This window comes from Chiloscyllium plagiosum, unplaced genomic scaffold (genome assembly GCF_037043375.1).
Source record: "Chiloscyllium plagiosum isolate Xiang-an unplaced genomic scaffold, Cpla_swu_hap1 HiC_scaffold_13, whole genome shotgun sequence".
NCBI lineage: Eukaryota > Metazoa > Chordata > Chondrichthyes > Orectolobiformes > Hemiscylliidae > Chiloscyllium > Chiloscyllium plagiosum.
The window spans coordinates 1621400-1642712 of record NW_028270151.1 but is presented as its reverse complement, the minus strand read 5'-3'; the positions used below and the strand labels follow the sequence as shown (position 1 = coordinate 1642712).

General features: G+C 41.1%; 1 long non-coding RNA gene across 1 annotated transcript in view; it reads left to right on the top strand.

Annotated features, from left to right (window-relative positions):
- LOC148148224 (uncharacterized) overlaps nt 1–16951 on the top strand; it is a 34465-nt gene extending 17514 nt beyond the window's left edge. The window contains exons 2-3 of the long non-coding RNA XR_015759083.1: nt 15208–15341; nt 15577–16951. This is a non-coding gene — a long non-coding RNA (uncharacterized LOC148148224). The remainder of the gene's footprint in view (nt 1–15207; nt 15342–15576) is intronic.
- Nucleotides 16952–21313: the final 4362 nt, after the last annotated feature.

Sequence of the window (21313 nt, the reverse complement as noted above, 5' to 3'; positions counted from 1 at the left end):
GCCACCGGCAAGCAAGAGGTTGGTTTGAAGTGTGTCTACTTCATCGCCAAGAGCATCCAGAATAAGGTGGGTGAACTTGCAGCATGGGTTGGTACCTGGGACTTCGATGTGGCCATTTCGGAGACATGGTTAGAGCAGGGACAGGAATGGTTGTTGCAGGTTCCAGGGTTTAGATGTTTCACTAAGAACAGAGTAAATGGTAAAAGAGGGGGAGGTGTGGCATTGTTGGTCAAGGACAGTATTACAGTTGCAGAAAGGAAGTTTGGGGACTCGTCAACTGAGGTAGTATGGGCTGAAGTTAGAAACAGGAAAGGAGAGGTCACCCTGTTGGGAGTTTTCTATAGGCCTCCGAATAGTTCCAGAGATGTAGAGGAAAGGATAGCAAAGATGATTCTCGATAGGAGTGAGAGACACAGGGTAGTTGTCATGGGGGACTTCAACTTTCCAAATATTGACTGGGAACACTGTAGTACGAGTACAGTAGTTTTTGTCCAGTGTGTGCATGAGGGCTTTCTGACACAATATGTAGACAGGCCAACAAGGGGCAAAGCCACATTAGATTTGGTACTGGGTAATGAGCCCAGCCAGATGTTAGACTTGGAAGTAGATGAGCACGGTTTTGTGAAGGGTAGATCGTGCTTCACAAATCTTATTGTGAAGATTGGGTTAGTAAATTTGCAGATGGCACGAAGGTCGGTGGAGTTGTGGATAGTGATGAAGGATGTTGTAGATTACAGAGAGACATAGATAAGCTGCAGAGCTGGGCTGAGAGATGGCAAATGGAGTTTAACGTAGACAAATGTGAGGTGATTCACTTTGGTCAGAGTAACCGGAAAGCAAAGTACTGGGCTAATGGTAAGATTTTTGGTAGTGTAGATGAGCAGAGATATCTCAGTGTCCATGTACACAGATCCTTGAAAGTTGCCACCCAGATTGACAGGGTTGTTAAGAAGGCATACAGGCTTTTAGTTTTTATTAATAGAGGGATCGAGTTCCAGAACCATGAGGTTATGCTATAGCTGTACAAACCTCTGGTGCGGCTGCACTTGGAGTATTGTGTGCAGTTCTGGTCACCACATTATAAGAAGGATGTGGAAGCTTTGGAAAGGGTGCAGAGGAGATTTACTATGATGTTGCCTGGTATGGAGGGAAGGTCTTACGAGGAAAGGCTGAGGGCCTTGAGGCTGTTTTCGTTGGAGAGAAGAAGGTTGAGAGGTGACTTAATAGAGACATATAAGATAATCAGAGGATTCGATAGGGTGGACAGGGAGAGTCTTTTTCCGAGAATGGTGACGGCGAGCACGAGGGGGCATAGCTTTAAATTGAGGGGTGATAGGTATAAGACAGATGTCAGAGGTAGTTTCTTTACTCAGAGAGTAGTAAGGGTATGGAATGCTTTGCCTGCAATGGTAGTAGATTTGCCAACTTTTAGTACATTTAAGTCGTCATTGGACAAGCATATGGACGTACATGGAATAGTGTTGGTTAGATGGGCTTCAGATTGGTATGACAGGTCGGCGCAACATCGAGGGCCGAAGGGCCTGTACTGCGCTGTCATGTTCTATGTTCCTGATGAAGGGCTAATGCTCAATGTGAATTCTCCTCTTTGGATGCTGCCTGACCTGTGCTTTTCTCGCACCACACTCTTGGACTCTGATCTCCAGCATCTGCAGTCCTCACTTTTTCCTGTCTTACAGATTAGTCAAGCAGCAGTTTGGTATTGTCTGTCAGCCATTATCCTGAGAGTATGACTATGTCTCAGATACTACCATCACCAACTCTGGATGTGTCCTGTGCAGACCCAGCGCAGGTGTGGCGGTGGTAAATAGTCAGGGGGACATTGCTCCGAGATTCTTCAGCATTGACTCTGGATGCCATGAAAAACCTCATGGTTTTAGATTAAATGTGGGCAAGGCAATGTCCTGCTGATTACCATGTACCATATTCCCTTGACCAATGAATCAGTAGCCTTTTATGTTGAACAGTACTTGAGGGAAGCACTGAGGGTGGCATGGGTGCAAAATGTACCTTAGGTGGAGGGTTTCACTGTCCACCAAGTGTGGCTTGGCAGCAGTACTACTGATTGAGCTGATCAGGTCCTAAAGGACACATCTGCTAGACTGGGTCTACAGCTGGTGGTGAGGGAAAAATAATCTGCTACAGATGTTTCTGTCCATGACAGTATTGTTAAGTCTAACCACCGCACAATCCTTATGGAGACAAAAGCACTTCACATTGAGAATGACCTCCATTGTATTGTGTGGCACCATCACCAAATGTGACAGACTTTGAACAGATCTAGCAACTCAAGACCAGGCATCCATGAGGTCCTGTGGACCATCAACACGAGCAAAATTGTACTTCAGCACAATCTGCAACCCAATGGCCTGGCATATCTGGTCAGACCACATTTGGAATATTGTGCGCAGTTTTGGCCCCATATCTCAGCAAGGATATACTGGCCCTGGAGCATGATCAGAGAAGGTTCATGAGAATGGTCCCAGGAATGAAAAGCTTAACATATGACGAATGTTTGAGGACTCTGGATGACGGGGGATCTAATTGAAACATAAGTGGCCTGGATGGGGTAGATGTTGAGAAGATGTTTCCATTTGTATGGGAGACTAGGACCCGAGGGCACAGCTTTTGAACTAAGGGAAGACCTTTTAGAATGGCAATAAGTAGAAATTTCTTCAGCTAGAGAGTAGTGAATCTATGGAATTCATTGCCACAGAAGGCTGTGGAGGCCACATCATTGAGTATATTTAAGACTGAGATAGGTTCTTGGGATTAAGGGTATGGGAGAGAGCAGGAGACTGGGCTTGAGAAACTTATCAGCCATGATTGAATAGTGGAGTGGATACGATGGGCTGCATGGCCTAATTTCTACTCCTGTGTCTTATGGTCTTATATCCTTCACTCAACCATTACCATCAAGTCAGGAAATTAACCCTTGATCAATGGAGAGTGGAGAAGGGAATGCCAGAAGTAGTACCAGGTGTACCTGAGGATGAGGTGTCAACCTGGTGAAGCTACCGAATGGGGCCACTTGTATTCCAAACAGCATAAGCAGCAAGTGATAGGCAGAGCTATGTGATTCTGTAACCAAAGGATCGGATCTAAGCTCTGCAGTCCTGCCACATCCAGTCATGAATGGGGGTGGAAAATTAAAACAACTCACTGGAGAAGGAGGCTGTACAAATATCCCCATCCTCAATGCAATAGCCCAACACATCAGTGCAAACGATAAAGCTAGAGTATTCACAGCAATCTTCAGCCAGAGAAATGCTGATTGATTGATCCATCTCAGTCTCCTCCAGTGGTCCCCAGCATCACAAATACCAGACTTCAGTCAATTCGATTCACTCCATGCGATAACAAAAAATACTTGGAGGCTCTCGATACTGCAAAGTCTATGCATCCTGACAATATTCCAGCAATAGTACTGAAGACTTGTGCTCCAGAACTTGCTTCTTCCCTAGCCAAGTTGCTCCAGTACGGTTACAATACTGGCATCTCCTCAACAATAAGAAAAATTGCCCAGATATATCCTGTTCTCAAAAAGCAGGACAAATCCAACCCGGCTAATTATGTCTCTCCCCCCCCCCCCCCCCCGCCCCTGCCGACATCGATCTACTCTCAATCAATAAAGTGCTGGAGTGTGTCATCAACAGTGCTACCAAACAGTTTCTGATCAGCAATAACCTGCTCAGTGACACCCTGTTTGGATACCACCAAGGCAACTCAACTCCTGACCTCATGACAGACTGGGTTCAAATATGGACAAAAGAGCTGAACTCCAGAGTTGTGATGACATCAAGACTGCATGTCTGAGTGTGGCATCAAGGAGTCCTACCAAAATTGGAATCAGGCGTGGGGTGGGGGTCAAACCTTGCTGCTTAGAGGTTACACCTGGCACATTGTAAGATGTGGTTATAGGAGGTCAGTCGTCTCAATTCCAGGACCTCTCTAAGAGTTCCTTAGGTAGTGTCCTCAGCCCAATGATCTTCAGCTGCTTCATCAGTGACTTTCCCTCCATTTCAAGATTGAATTGGGTGTGTAACTGCTGGCAAACATAATGTTCAGTGCAACTCACGATGCCTCAGAAACTGAAGTAGCACATGTTCAAATGCATCTAGATCTGATTAATATCCAGACTTGGACTATCAACTGGCAAGTAGTATTCATGCCAAATAAATGCCAAGCAATGATCATTTCCAATAAGAGGCAATCTAATCACAGTCCTTTGACATTCATAGAGTCATATTGCATAGAAACAGATCCATGCCTACCAGGTTTCCCTGCATTTATCCTGTGTATCTCAATGCCTTTCCTATTCATGTACCTGTCCAAATGCCTTTTAAATGTTATTGTTCTTTATACAGAGAGTTGTGAATGCATGGGTTCCGTTGCCAGCTGTGGTGGTGGAAGCAGAGTCATTGGGGACATTTAAGTGACTGCTGGACATGCACATGGACAGCAATGAATTGAGGGCTGCGTAGGTTAGGTTATTTTATTTTACATTAGGATTAACCCTCGGCACAACATCATGAGCCAAAGGGCCTATTCTATGCTGTACTTGTCAATGTCTCTACTTGACTCTACCACTTCTTCTGGAAGTTCATTCCATTTATGCACCACCCTCTCTGGAAAAAATAGGCCCTCAGGTCACTTAAATCTTTCCCCTCTCACCTTAAACCTATGCCTTCCAGTTTTGGACTCTCCCACCCTTTGCTATTTACCTTATCTATGCACATCTTGATTTTATAAGCCTCTACAAGGTCACCCCTCACCCTTCTATGCTTCAGGGGACAAAACACAGAGTCTATCCAGCCTTTACCTATAGCCCAAACCCTCCAGTCTTGGCAGCATCCTTGTCAATTGTTTCTGAACCATTTCTAGTTTAATAATATCCTTCCTCCAGCAGGATGACCAGAATTGTATACAGTATTCCAAAAGTGACCTCACTAATTCAACTATTATGATTCTCCTACTATTAACACAAAAGACTTGAGTGGATTCACCATATAAACACTGGCTACAAGAGCAGGTTAGAGGGTGTAACTCACTTCCTGACTCTCCAAAGTCTGGCCATCATCCATAAGGCACAAGCCAGGAGTGATGGATTACTCTGCACCTGCCTGGATGGGTGCAGCTCCAATGATACTCAAGAAGCTTGACACCATCCAGAATAAAGCAGCCTGTTTGATTGGCATCACATCCACAAGCATCCCGGCCCTCCACCACTGACACTCAGTTGCACCCAAGATGCATTGCAGAAATTCACCTGATATCATCAGACAGTACCTTCCAAACCCATTGTTATAACACAACTTCCATTGTTATAACACAACAGTAACCCCTTCTGACAATTAAACCAAACACACAGAAAAGCTCACCTCGCCTCGTAATCTGTAAAGTATGAGTGACAAAGAACTACCCAAATTCCATTATTTACCAAATATTTATTTTGTTCTTTAATGCTAAAAATGAACATTAAACAAATATTTACAACTCTAAGCCTCCGTTCTCTGAAAGATTTGTTATCCAGTCCCACTCTGTAACAATAAACTGGATACAATAAAGTCCCTATTAAGTTTACAACAACTTGGTAGGGTAGCAGAAAACTTAGAGGACTGTCAAAGAATACAGGAGAATATAGATAGACTGGAGAGTTGGGCGGAGAAGTAGCAGTTCAATCCAGGCAAATGTGAGGTGATGCATTTTGAGAAGTTTAATTATAGAGTGAACTATACAGTAAATGGAAGAACCTTGGAAAAAGTTGATGAGCATAGAGATCTGGGAGTTCAGGTCCATTGTACCCTGAAGGTTGCTACACAGGTGGATAGAGTGGTCAAGAAGGTATATGGTATGCTTGCCTTCATCGGATGGGGTATTGAGTATAAGAGCTGGCAGGTCATGTTAAAATCGTGCAAGGCTTTGGTTTGGCCGCATTTAAAATACTGTCTACAGTTCTGGTTACATATCAAATCGATGTGGACGCTTTTGAAAGGATGCAGAGAAGGTTTATGAGGATGTTGCCTGTTATAGAAGGTGCTAGCTATGAAGAGAGGTTGAGTAGGTTAGGATTGTTTTCATTAAAAGGAGATTGAGGGGGGACCTGATTGAGATCTATAAAATCATGAAGGGTATAGACAGGGTAAATAGAGATAAGCTTTTGCCCAGGGTGAAGGATTCAATAACGAGAGGTCACATTCAAGGTGAGTGGTGAAATGTTTAAGGGGATACACGCGGCAAGTACTTCACACAGAGAATGGTAGGTGCCTGGAACGTGTTGCCAGCAGAGATGGCAGACACGGTAGATTCATTTCAGATGCGTCTGAACAGATGCATGAGTAGGTGGGGAACAGAGGGATACAGATGCTTAGGAATTGGGCGACAGATTTAGACAGTGGATTTGGATTGGCACAGGCTTGGAGGGCCGAAGGGTGTGTTCCTGGGCTGTAAATTTTCTTTGTTATTAAACTTAATTTTTGAAACCAGAGAACAGCTGTTGTCTCTGATGTGGATCTTCCTCTGGGTCATCTTTGGCCTTCTGCTGCAAAGATGTTTCATGTGAAAAAGATACCTTTGACAGAGAGTGTGGTGAATAGCAGTCTTTCGAGGGCAGTTGGTGCTCTTTCGGGCTAACTGTCCAAAATGCCTGCTTTTTTAATTACCAAACATTGGATCAATGCATTGGTTCAATGTTGTCAAAACAGTAAAACTCAAATTCAGTTGGGTTTTAGTATCTTGGGGCAAAATTAAAACTGATTGGTTAAATTCAAGCTGCTGTAAAATAACAACTGAGGTATCTAGGTTGCAGCCAAATGTTACATCTTTCCATTTTCCAGCACACTGTGACTGGATGTATGCCAACTTTCAGCATTCACTTTCTCTTAAAGGTACAGTACACACCTTCGACTTCATAACCATGATAATACAAAGTTGGCTTTTTCTTTTCTAGTTCTTAACCCTATTACCATGAAATACATAGGACATTAATCTACATTCATACTAACATATATATATAAAACATTGGTATCTGTTCAATCTTATCTATACTTTATCTGTTAAATCTGCGATAGCGCATCTGCTGTAACATTCTTATGATCCACAACATGTATGATTTGTAAATTATAAGTCTGTAACACAAGACTCCAACAAAATTGTCTCATATTCTTGTCTTTAAATTGTTTCAAAAATGTAAGAGGATTGTGATCCGTGTACACACCTGTCTCTGACACGTTGTACATGACATAAACATTAAAATATTATGAGGCTAGTACCAAGCTGAATAATTCCTGTTAGGTGGTAGAGTATTTTCTCTGGTGGGTGATGAGTGTCTTTGAAAAGTAACCAACTGGCCATTCAATTCCATCATCATCATCTTGCACCCGCTTCAATTCCCATATCGCTAGCATCGATTGAAACTTTAAAATATTTCAAAATGTTTGGTGTAGCTAAAACTGGTGTGGTAGTTAATATTGCTTTTAAATTGTCAAATGCCTCCTGGCATTGTTCTGTCCACCAACATTTTATATTCTTCTTCAGTTAATCTGTTGGTGGTGCCACTACACTGCTGAGGTTTGGAGCAAACTTCTGGTAGAATCCGCTTAGTCCCAAGAAGCGAAGCATCTCTTTCTTCAAGGTTGGTCATGGAAATTCCTCAATGGCCTTCATCTTTGCATTCCTTTGGGGGCAACATTCCGTGACCGATGTTATGACCCAAGAATGTCATCTCTTCCTTGTAAAATCTGTTTACTTTAAGTTTATTACCAGTTTTATTTCTCTTAATCGTTCAAAGAGCTCTGCCAACTGTATCATGTGATCTATCCATGACTCACTAAAGATCATTACATCATTCAGATAAACTGCACTATTTGTTAATCCAGCCACAACTCTATTCAAGAGTCTTTGGAATGTGGTGGGTGCATTCTTTATTCCAAAGGGCATCACTTTGAATTGATATAGCCCATTTGTGGATACAAATGCAGAAATTTCCTTTGCTTTCTCTGATAAAGGTACCTGCCAATAACCATGCATTAAGTCCAACATTGTGATGTAAGTGGCTTGTCTAACTTTCTCTATACGGTCCTCCAATCTTGGTATTGGGTATGAGCCCGATTTTGTTCTGACCTTGACATTCCAAGAGTCCACACAAAATTGTTGAGTCCCATCATTTTTGGGAACTAACACGATCGGTGAACTCAACTCGTCTGACTCGGTTCGATGATATCTTCATTGAGCATTGCACCCACTTCCATCTGGCCCTGTGTGGCTTTGAAAGGATTAAGTCTGTAAGGATTTTTTTTATTGGAACAGCATTCCCTACATCTACCTCATGCACAATAGCATTAGTCCTCCTCATCTTATTCCTGTATATGTCCGTATACTGCTGCAACAAACCTTTCAGCTTTGTTCTTTGCTCCTGAGACAGATAGTTTACTAACCTATCCCACTCTTCAAGGACTTCCTCATTCTTTAATATATTTTGTGGCACATCAAACTCCACAACAATGACTAATGCCTGTTTTTACAGTTCCTTGTCTCTATTATAATAAAGTTTCAACATATTCACAGGACATACCTGATACAGTTTTTTTCCTATCCAGCATCTTTACCAGATAGTTTACCTGACTCAACTTTTTCACAATTTGATAGGGATCACTAAACCTGGCTTTGAAAGGATTTCCTACCACTGGTAACAATACTAATACATCACAGGAAAATGTCTGAATTTCAGAGTTTTTAAGCTGCCACCTGCTTCATTCTATGCTGTGATAGCCGTGCAGTGGAGGATGTGTTGTCAATCATGTCAAAAGCTGCAGACCACTCAAGAAAAATGCAGAAAGAAAACTTTGTTTTCACTATTACGTGGTGATAACTGTACTTGCAAGGTACATTTTTTTCCAATGAAATATAAGGCACATTGGTGCACAACATTGAGGATCTTTGTTGTGGATAATATGTATTAAGAAATAGATATAATTTTCAGCTGGTAATTAGGCAGATTGTCACCAGAGAAAAAAAAAGACATTCAGTCCTCACTTGATCTTCAAACTATTCACCTCAGTGCAATATTGCATCTACAAATTATGCTAGATTTCAAATTACATAATGTTATGACATAGTTGTGAACCCTTTTGTTAATTAACGCAAACACTCAGAAAAGTTCACCTCACCTGCTAATCTGTTAAAATATGAGTGACAGAGAACTCCCAAATTCTACTATTTAAAGGAAATAATATCAATGTGTTCTTTAACTTGAAAAGTGAACTCTTAAACAACAGCTACTCACAACTCCTTTCTGTTAACTGCTTATTACCTGCTTCCAACTCTACAACAATATGCTGTTCCAATAAAACCCTTATTAAAATTACATCAATTTAATTTTAAAACCACACAGCGGACATTGTCTTCGGTGACTGACTTCTTCCGGCTGAAGATCTCCCTGGGTCATTGTCTTTCTTTTTACTGCAAGTATGATTCATATGAGAAGGTATCTTTGATAAGAGTGTTTCCTAATTTCTTGGATCTGTCTTGATGGCAGTTGCTCTGTCTCCAATTTTCAGTATGCCTGCATTTTTATATCCTCAACCTCAGATCATCTCATTGGTTCAATGTTAGCAAAACAATAAATTCAAACTCAATTTGTTTTTCATATCCTGGGGCATAATTTAAAATAGTTAAATTTGAATTGTTATCAAAACAGCAACTGACTCAGGTATCCATTTCACAGCCAAATGTAACATATTTTAAATTTTCCAGTACACTCTGAGACTGCCATCTAGTGATAGCATAGGTGTTTGTCAGCTCTTAGTTCAAAACAGTTCACTCTCTCTTAAAGATACAATCCATGCCTTCAACTTCATAACACCTCACCCTTAAGAAAAAAAAATGAACCATCATAATGAAAAGATGTGTTTTTCTCTAATTATTAATCTCATTACAAAGAAATACATAAGTCATTAATCTAAGTTCATATTAAAGTCTGCACACATTTTTTTATAAAACATTGGAATCTGTCCAATCTTATCTGTACTTTTTCCCTTAAATCCATGATAACTCATCTGCTATCACATTTTTATGACCCACATGTACAATTTCTAAATTAAAAGTCTGTAACATAAGACTCCGGCAATATAGTCTCATATTTTTTGTCTTTAAATCATTTGTAAGAGGATTGTGGTCCATGTACGTAACTGTCTCTGACACATTATTCATCATATAAACTTTAAAATATTGTAAGGCTAGAACCAATTCAATAATTCTTTTTCAATGGTAGAGTATGTTCTCTGGTGGGTGTTGAGTTTCTTTGAAAAGTAGCCAATTGGCTGTTCAATTCCATCACCATCTTCCCATAGCAGTACAGCTCCAACTCTTATGTTACTAGCATCAATTGCAACTTTGAAAGGTTTCAGAAAGTTTGGTGGGGTGGTTAATACTGCTTCTAAATTGTCAGATGCCTCCAAGCATTCTGTCCTCCTGGCACTGTTCTGTCCACCAAGATTTCATATTCTTCTTCAGTAAATCTGTTAGTGGTGCCACCACGCGGTAGAATACGCTTAGTCCCAAAAATCGAAGCACCTCTTTCTTTGATGATGGTCATGGAAATTCCTTGATGGCCTTCGTCGTGGCATTCGTTGGGGGCAACTTTCCATGAATGATGTTATGTCCCAAGAATGTCAGCTCTGACTTCACAAATTCTGTTTTCTTTAAGTTTATTACCAGTTTTGCTCCTTTTAATCGTTCAATGAGCTCTGCCAACTGTACCATGTGATATTTCCATGACTCGCTAAAGATCACCACATCATCCAGATAGACTGCACAATTTGTTAATCTGGCCACAACTCTATTCATGAGCCTTTGGAATGTGGCAAGTGCATTCTTTATTCCAAAGGGCATCACTTTGAATTGATATCGCCCATTGGGGCTACAAACACAAAATTATTTCGCTTCCTCTGATAAAAGTATCTGCCAGTAACCGCACAGTTAAGTCCAACATTGTGAAGTAAGTGGCTTGTCCAACTTTCTCTCTATTGTCCTCCAATCTTGGAATTGGGAAAAATCTGATTTTCTTATGGCATTGACCTTCCAAAATTCCACATAAAATCATTGAGTCCCTTCAAGTTTGGGAACTAACACGATTTGCAAACTCCACTCACTCTGACCCAGTTCATTGATATTTTCACTGAGCATCACATCCACTTCCATGTGGACCTGTATGTCTTTGAAAGGGTTAAGTATGTAGGGGTGTTCTTTTATTGGAACAGCATTCCCCACTTTCACCTCATGCACAATAGTATTATTCCTTCCCATCATATTCCTGTGTATGTCTTTAGTACAGCTGCTTCTTGTCAAAGTATGATGAAATGTTTTTACCTTTATGGAGCAACAATAAGCTATTTCAAAATGTTGATGAAAAGCAAGGGCGAATTAAACAGGATGCAATTTGTATTTTGAGTTTAATCTGAAAGTGAACCAGGAGATTACTTGTTTAATATATAAAATCAAGTGTGTAAAATAATAATTACTCATTATAATGGATTTAACAATTAGCTGAGCCTTAAAGCAAACTCATTTTTCACAAAAAAAAACATTCTATGAACGGGCATTTCTCATCAATTATTTCAAAACAAAGTACAAAAATGTTTTCTCCTGTATGTATGCTGCAGGGAGGATGTAATTGGTGAAAAAGGTACCTGCTACTTTTCATTTTTCAAAGGGCATGATAGTCATCCATAATGAAGAGTTAAAATATAAGCAAATGACATTTTTGTGCCCGTCATCTCCACAAACCACTTTACTGGAAGACTTCTAATCCTGTTGTTGGGACTCCCAGCTAATGTATTCAGTTTTGAGTATGCTCACATTTCCTGTCAGTTATTGCCTCCATTTGCCAGGTAGTATTGAGTGGTTGAATTTCATTTTTATATGAAACCTCTCAACCTGGTAAGGTTTAATACTCCTTGTGAGATCTTTTCAGTTATATGTGTAAAGTCACACAATCCAGATTAAAACTTGACAAAACAGGTAAAAGACTTTCAATTTAGGAGAGGGGGTATGGTCCCAGTCAGGAATCTGTTTACATTTTATATACAAGTCTTTCTTCTGTGCAGTGGCATTCCTGAACACAGAGGATGTCACAAGTGTTTTACAGATGTACTTCAGAAGTGTCGTCCGAATGTGCTGGAAGCATAGTATCTAATTTGCATGCACAAGCCACTGAAATCTATTTGTGATCTTCATTAAGGGATAAATGGAGTGAGGAGTGTTCTCAGGATACACAACTCCCGTGACCCATTTCAAATTAGTGCCGTTGGGTTTTTTTAATCTCCTGAGAGAAAATTGGGCCTCAGTTCAATATCAGAAAGATTTTGTATCCAACTGCAACACCCCCTTATTACTGCACTGGACGATAAACTTGACAATCTTGGGTCTCAAGTCTTTGGAGTGAGTTTTCAACCTACAGCCTCTGAGTCTGAAGCTACCCTCTACCAATTGGTGACTGGTACACACTGTCTTGACTTTGAACAATATCATTTTTCTTCTTTATTGCTGGAACTCCATCCCATTAGTGCTGTTGATGAGTGGATATCCTCAGGCTTGTTGTGGTTCAAGAAGGCAGCTCACCAGCACCACCTGCAGGCAGTTAGCAATTAATAAAAATCATTGAGTCACAGCTGATATTCAAGTTCTCTCAACTCCATTGTAACTTAGGTGCTTTCTTTCAAAAATGTAAACAACACATTATTGTTATTTTGGAGTTAAATAATGAAAACACCAAGTACATATGGCAATGAGTAATGTTTTCAAAACATTCTGTGATTTTTGAGGTGTTAGCAAGGTAAAGCCCTTTATAACTGGAGACATAGAGGAGAAGCTGACATTAAAGCTTAACCAAACCAAGTTATACATACAGAGCATGTATTGTAACCTCAGATTTTGATGGAGCATGACATTTCATTGAGTGTTGAATTTTGAATTGGGAACAGTACACTGATGTTGATGGATCATCTGCAGTTTGAAAGATGAGTAAATTGTTAAGCTGCTGTGGAACTAATATCATTAGTATTTGTGTGAAAGCAGAGGTTTTTCAATTTTGATGGCATCATTGGTATTAGGGATTGTATGCTTTTCTATGCACTGTGTTCAGCCTTGAGTCTTCAGTCAATTAGAAATAGCTGTGAATCTGTAAAGTCCTCCTTCCTAATATATGGGAGCTAGAACAGCACCCAACATACCTGAAATGCAGTGTCAACCTGGTGAAGCCACCAAACAGGACTACTTGCATGCCAAACAGCATAAGGAGCAAGTGATAGAGCTAAGCAATCCCACAAGCAATGGGTCAAATCTAAGCCCTGCAAGTCCTGTCACATCCAGTCATGAATACTAGTGCACAATTAAACAACTCAGTGGTGGAGGAGGAGGAGGAGGCTCCACAAATATCTCCATCCTCAATGATGCAAGAGCTCAACTCTTAAGTGCAAAACTTAAGGCTAAAGCATTCTCAACAATCTTCAGCCAGAAGTGCTGAATAGATTATCCATCTTGGCCACATCCAGTGGTCCCCAGCATTAGAGATGCCAGTCTTCAGCCAACTCAATTCACTCTATGTGATATCAAGAAATGGTTGGAGGCACTGGATATTGTAAAAGTTATGGGCTCTGACAACATTCAGGCAATAGTAGTGAAGACTTGTGCTTCAGAACTTGCCGCTCCCCTAGCCAAGCTGTTCCAGTACAATTACAACACTGGCATTGACCCAACAATGTGGAAAATAGCCCAAGTGTGTTCTGTACGCTCAATGCAGGACAAATTCAACCCAGCCATTTATCACCCCATCAATCTGCTCTCAGTCATCAGCTGGATGGTGTCATCAATAGTGCTATCAAGCAGTATCTGCTCAGTAATAACCTGTTCAGTGATGCCCAGTTTGGTTTCTGCCAGGGCCACTCAGCTGCTGAACTCATTATAGCCTTGGTTCAAACATGTACTAAAGAGCTGAATTCCAGAGGGGAGGGGAGAGTGACGGCCCTTGTCAGCTGAGTGTAGCATCAAGGAATCTGATAAAATTGGAATAAATGGGATCAGGAGACAAACTGTCCAGTGTTAAAGTCATACCTGGAACATACGAAAATGGCTGAGGTTGTTAGATGTTGGTCATCTCAGCTCTAGGACATCTCTGCAGGAGTTCCTCAAGCACAAACACTTTCAAGCTGCTTCATTAATGACCTTCCCTCTGTCATAAGGTCAGAGGTGGGGATGTTCACCAATGATTGCACAACTATCAGCACCATTTGCAACTCCTCAGATACTGAAACAAGGTGCTTTGTCTTGTTTCACAGTCCAAAGGTGTGCAGGTCAGGTGAATTGACTATGCTAAATTGCCCATAGTGTCCAAGGATGTGCAGGCTAGGTGGATTAGCCATTGAAAATGCAGGGTTACAGGGATAGGGTTACAGGGATAGAGTAGGGGGTGGGTCTGGGTGGGACGCTGTTCAAAGAGGCAGTGTGGGCTGATTGGCCTGCTTCGACACTGTACGCATTCTTTGATTATCTCCCGATGCACAGTAGAAATTCACCAAAGATCCTCAGACAGCAGCTCCCAAACCCACAACCACTTCCATCTAGAAGGACAAGGGTAGCAGATACATGGGAACACATTCCTCTCCAAGCCACTCACCATCCTGACTTGGAAATAGATCACCATTCCTTCATTGTCGCTGGGTCAAATTCCTAAGGGCATTGTGGGTCTACTTACAGCATATAGACTGCAGCAGGTCAAGAAGGCAGCTCATAAACATTTTCTCAAGGGCAACTGGGGATGGGCGATAAATGTTGGCCAGCCAGTGACACCCACATCTCCCAGGTGAACAAAAAGAATCTGAATTGATGAGAATTTCCCGTATTATACCTAAGGCTTGGTGTAAAAGCCCTTTGGATAAGTGCAAAGTGGGATGCTATATTCACAGTCACTGCTGAACAGTCTTGCTGACCCCGGGAATATAATTTTATATTTATCCAGCCGAGAAACCTCTACATTACAAAATTGTCTGTCTCTATTGAAATGTTCATGTTTTAATATTTGGTATTTTGGCTTCCACCTTAATGCGATTTGTTGATTTCAATCACTTACTTAACTCAAATTTTAATTGAAGTGAAAAACAGTGCATTTTTATTTCCTGGTTTGCCCTTTGTGAGAATGCTTCATGGTGACTGGCTGCTGATAAAATCACTGTTGCTGGATGCCTGCAGATTTGATGGAAGACTTTCACCTGGCATTGGGGAAATCCATGTCTGGGATCATTAGAAATCTGGCAACTATGTGGTCAATGGTGAGTGTTGTAACCTGTGCCTTGATTATAATCTGATAATCCTAAAAGGAGTTTTCATAATGGTTGATATAAAACAAGGACTTCTGACTGGTATGGAATTTTACTTCTCTTCTTACTCAAACATCCCACCTGATATGTCATAATAGACAGATTGGGAAGTTTCTTACAGATGGTAATGTTGAATTGCAAATCAAACCTTGAAGTGAGAAGTCTACCATAACTATCTTTTTTTCAGATCTGCAGGCCAGAAATAGACTGCATTTTGCATTTGACACTTGAAACAAGATCATCTGTATTTTGCTATATTCAGAAGCTGAGGGAAATTGCAAAATTTCCTTGATTCTACAACCATTCTCCTGATTCTACAAACTTAGCTGGAAATCTGAGCAAGTGAAACATTTTGGATGCACCTGATGGTGATGACCTACAATAGGAATCTGAAGCTCTCACCTGAAATTACTCTCTTATTACTCTCTCACATCACACGTCATGTGGTCAGAGCAGCTTGCTCATTTCCATTGAATAATGAAATCTCGTGAAGTGTCCCATAATTGATGGATAACTAAATACCAATTACAGAAGAATAAAACAAACTCTTGACATAATGAGTTTTAAGCTAGTAAAGACAAATAAAGGTCTGGATATCTAGAAAATGTTGATGTTAAGAACTGTTGAATAGATTTGAATCGGAGGATTGAAGACAATAATCCTGATTCGATTAAATAGCTGGTGTGTTGGAAGCATTGTAGGGTGCTTCTGTTCTCCCTCTTGCTGATACGTAAAAACATTGGTGAGCAAGTGCCTCAAAGGGAAGAGAACGTGGGTGATGAACTGATAGAGATGAAAGATGCAGATAATCAAAGTAAGTAAAGGAGATTGAGAGTCTTATATAAAAATGATTCTCATTTTATCTAAAACTTCTTTTGTTCATTCAGTAAAAGCCCAAATTCTGCATAAAGGTAGCCGTTAGAATGTGAACACGATATCATTCACACTCTCATTAGTCACTGGACTGAAAATGTTAACTTTGTTTTCTCTTTACAAATGTTGCCAGACCTGCTGAGTTTCTGATATCAAAGTGGAATTCGATCAAGCTTAGAGAATTGTACATTAATTTAACCTTCTAACTTGACTCTTCATTACTTGTCTGTTTTCCTATCTTACGAAATGTCTTTTTTACATGCAATACTTATGGTATTAATTTCTGTACTGAATGTAGTATGCACTATTTAGTTGCTGCAAAGGGTCACTAAGCTTACTTTGACCTTGCACCTTGAGTCCTGCTATTTCTTAAGGTTCAACGAAATAGAGTCATAGGGACAATGTCTCCATAGGTTTTCCACCAGAGCCATCAACTATTCTGACTTAGATTGGTATTTCTGTCCTTTTCTTGTTGCTGTAAAAAGATTCTTGTATATTATTGTGGAAGCATCAATACCACAAGAACTAAAGTGTTTCAGAAAGAAATCCAGTGTCAGATCCTCAGAAGAACAGGATAAACCGCAAATGTAATTGTAGCAGCATTATCCACATCCTCTAAAGTCTGATTATCAAATGTATAAGTTTCAGAAGAAATTGTTTTCTTTTCGATAGACCCCTTGGATGTTGAATTCAATCTTTGTTATTTGACTTTATATTTCAGATCATCTTCAGGAAAATATGCAATTCTAACTAAGTGTATGCTGTTTATGTGGAATGATTTAGGCGTAACGAGCTAAAAAGTTACTTTTCTCACTTCTTAATAATCCTGTGTCTGAGCCTCCCATGATGTGAAAGGTGTGTGAACGGTGTCTTCATACAAGCTGAGAATGTTGAGATGGCACTTCTGAGTAGGTCAGCATCATTTCCAGCAGTCAAATGGGATAATTATTCCCTTGTGAGCGACACTGAAAACATCAGAAAAGTAACATTAATTAACCAAAGGCAAATCCCAATGGAATCAGGTCAGCATCTATTTTCCAATTGACTCCAGGTTACTTCCTTTGGGCATGAGTGCTTTTAGAGGTGGCAATGGCAGATTGATAGTGTCACTGGATTAGTAATCCATACACCCAGATTTGAATCCCACAGCACTGTATTCACTGGAACTCATGATGTAATGATGGCCATGAAGCATTGCTGATTGTCTTAAACCCCATCTGGCTCACTAATGTCCTTCCCTAGTTCACATGGGATTCCAGATGCACAGCAATTTGACTCTTAACTGCCTTTGGACAAGCAAACCATTCAGTTGTATCAACTGCTTAAAAAAATCTCAAAGAAGAGAATCAAACTTGATGGACCATCTGGAATTGGCTAAGATAATGGAAGCAGCAACCCTGTCAACCTTGCAAAGTCCTCCTTACGAATATCCAAAGGCTACTTCCAAAATTGAGAGAGTTGTCTCACAGACTAGTCAAGCAACAGTCTGACATACTATATACTCGGATCATACCTTACACACAATGTTCCAGATATCACCATTCCAATCTATGCCCTAACAGACAGGACAAACAACAGAGGAATGGTGGCAAACAGTCAAGACAGAATTGTTCTGGAAGTGCTTGGCATTGACTCTGTGCACTGCGCCCCCAATGAACTTTAAGTCATAAGGTCAAATATGGATAAGGAAATCTGCTGACTGTCATGAATAGTACTAGGTACTATGTAACAAGTTGTTGCAACGACCTGTCATACCAATCTGAAGTCCACCTAACCTACACTATTCCATGTATGTCCATATGCCTGTCTAATGATGACTTAAATGTACTTAAAGTTGGCGAATCTACTACCGTCGCAGGCAAAGCATTTCATACCCTTACTACTCTCTGAGTAAAGAAACTACCTCTGACATCTGTCTTATACCTATCTCCCCTCAATTTAAAGCTATGCCCCCTCGTGCTCGCCGTCACCATTCTTGGAAAAAGGCTCTCCCTGTCCACCCTATCGAACCCTCTGATTATCTTATATGTCTCTATTAAGTCACTTCTCAAACTTCTTCTCTCTAATGAAAACAGCCTCAAGGCCCTCAGCCTTTCCTCATAAGACCTTCCCTCCATACTAGGCAATGTCCTAGTAAATCTCCTCTGCACCCTTTCCAAAGCTTCCACATCCTTCTTATAATGCAGTGACCAGAACTGTACACAATACTCCAAGTGTGGCCGCACCAGAGTTTTGTATAGCTGCAGCATAACCTCATGGTTCCGGAACTCGATCCCTCTATTAATAAAAGCTAAAACACTGTATGCCTTCTTAACAACCCTGTCAACCTGGGTGGCAACTTTCAAGGATCTGTGTACCTGGACACCGAGATCTCTCTGCTCATCTACACTACCAAGAATCTTACCATTAGCCCAGTACTTTGCATTACGGTTACTCCGACCAAAGTGAATCACCTCACACTTGTCTGCATTAAACTCCATTTGCCACCTCTCAGCCCAGCTCTGCAGCTTATCTATGTTTCTCTGTAACCTACAACATCCTTCGTCACTATCCACAGCTCCACCGACCTTAGTGTCGTCTGCAAATTTACTAACCCACTCTTCTACGCCCTCATCCAGGTCATTTATAAAAATGATGAACAGCAGTGGACCCAACACCGACCCTTGTGGTACACCACTGGTAACTGGACTCCAGGATGAACATTTCCCATCGACCACCACCCTCTGTCTTCTTTCAGCAAGCCAATTACTGATCCAAACTGCTATATCTCCCGCAATCCCATTCCTCCGCAATTTGTACAGTAGCCTACTGTGGGGAACGTAATCGAACGCCTTGCTGAAATCTATATACACCACATCAACCGGTTTACTCTCATCTATCTGTTTGATCCCCTTCTCAAAGAACTCAATAAGGTTTGTGAGGCACGACCTACCCTTCACAAAACCATGCTGACTATCCCTAATCAATTATTATTTTCTAGATGATTATAAATCCTATCTCTTATAACCTTTTCCAACACTTTACCAACAACTGAAGTAAGGCTTACTGGTCTATAATTACTAGAGTTGTCTCTACTCCCCTTCTTGAACAGGGAAACCACATTTGCTATCCTCCAGTCTTCTGGCACTATTCCTGTAGACAATGACGATTTAAAGATCAATGCCAAAGGCTCGGCAATCTCCTCCCTGGCTTCCCAGAGAATCCTAGGATATATCCCATCTGGCCCAGGGGACTTATCTATTTTCACACGCTGCAGGGTTTCTAATACCTCTTCCTTGTGAACCTCAATCCCACCTAGTCTAGTAGCCTTTATCTCAGTATTCTCCTAGACAATATTGTCATTTTCTAGAGTGAATACTGTTGAAAAATATTCATTAGGTGGTTCCCCTATCTCCTCTGATTCCACACACAACTTCCCACTACTATCCTTGATTGGCTCTAATCTTACTCTCGTCATTCTTTTATTCCTTAAATACCTATAGAAAGCCTTAGGGTTTACCCTGATCCTATCCGCCAACAACTTCTCATGTCTCCTCCTGGCTCTTCTGAGCTCTCTCTTTAGGTCTTTCCTGGCTACCCTATAACCCTCAAGTGCCCTAACTGAGGCTTCACATCTCAGCCTAACAGAAGCCTTCTTCTTCCTTTTGACCAGAGATTCCACTTCCTTCGTATACTACAGTTCCCACACTCTACAGCTTCCTCCCTGCCTGACAGGTACATACTTATCCAGGACACTTAGGAGTTTTTCCTTGAATAAGCTCCACATTTCTAATGTGCCTATCCCCTGCAGTTTTCTTCCCCATCCTATGCTTCCTAAATTTTGCCTAATCGCACCGTAATTGCCTTTCCCCTAGCTGTAACTCTTGCCCAGTGGTATACACATATCCTTTTCTATCACTAAAGTAAACATAATAGAATTGTGATCGCTATCACGAAAGTGCTCATCTACTTCCAAGTCTAACATCTGGCTGGGCTCATTACCCAGTACCAAATCTAATGTGGCTTCGCCCCTTGTTGGCCTGTCTACATACTGTGTCAGGAAGCCCTCATGCACACACTGGACAAAAACTGACCCATCGATAGTACTCATACTATAGTGTTCCCAGTCAATATATGAAAAGTTGAAGTCCCCCATGACCAACTACCCTGTGTCTCTCACTCCTATCAAGAATCATCTTTGCTATCCTTTCCTCTACATCTCTGGAACTGTTCAGAGGCCTATAGAAAATTCCCAACAGGTGACCCCTCCTTTCTTGTTTCTAACCTCAGCCTATACTACCTCAGTTGACAAGTCCCCAAACATCCTTTCTGCAACTGTAATACTGTCCTTGACCAATAATGCCGCACCTCCCCCTCTTTTGCCATCTTCTATGTTCTTACTGAAACATCTAAATCCTGGAACCTGCAACAACCAATCCTGTCCCTGCTCTAACCATGTCTCCGAAATGGCCACATCGAAGTCCCAGGTACCAACCCATGCTGCAAGTTCACCCACCTTATTCAGGATTCTCCTGGCATTGAAGTAGACACACTTCAAACCAACTTCTTGCTTGCCGGTGCCATCTTGTTTTCGGACCTCCCTATTCTCAACTTTTTCTATACTCGAACTACAATTGTCCAGTGTGTGCATGAGGGCTTCCTGACACAGTATGTAGACAGGCCAACAAGGGGCGAAGCCACATTAGATTTGGTACTGGGTAATGAGCCCAGCCAGATGTTAGACTTGGAAGTAGATGAGCACTTTCGTGATAGCGATCACAATTCTATTATGTTTACTTTAGTGATAGAAAAGGATATGTGTATACCACTGGGCAAGAGTTACAGCTAGGGGAAAGGCAATTACGGTGCGATTAGGCAAAATTTAGGAAGCATAGGATGGGGAAGAAAACTGCAGGGGATAGGCACATTAGTTCCCATCCCCCTGCTGGATTAGTCATGCCTCGGAACTTGAAGATCCTGAACATCTCCACATCAGCACCATTGATGGAGATAGGATTGGGCCCTCCTCGCTTCCTGAATTCAATGACCAACTCTTTTATCATGCTGACATT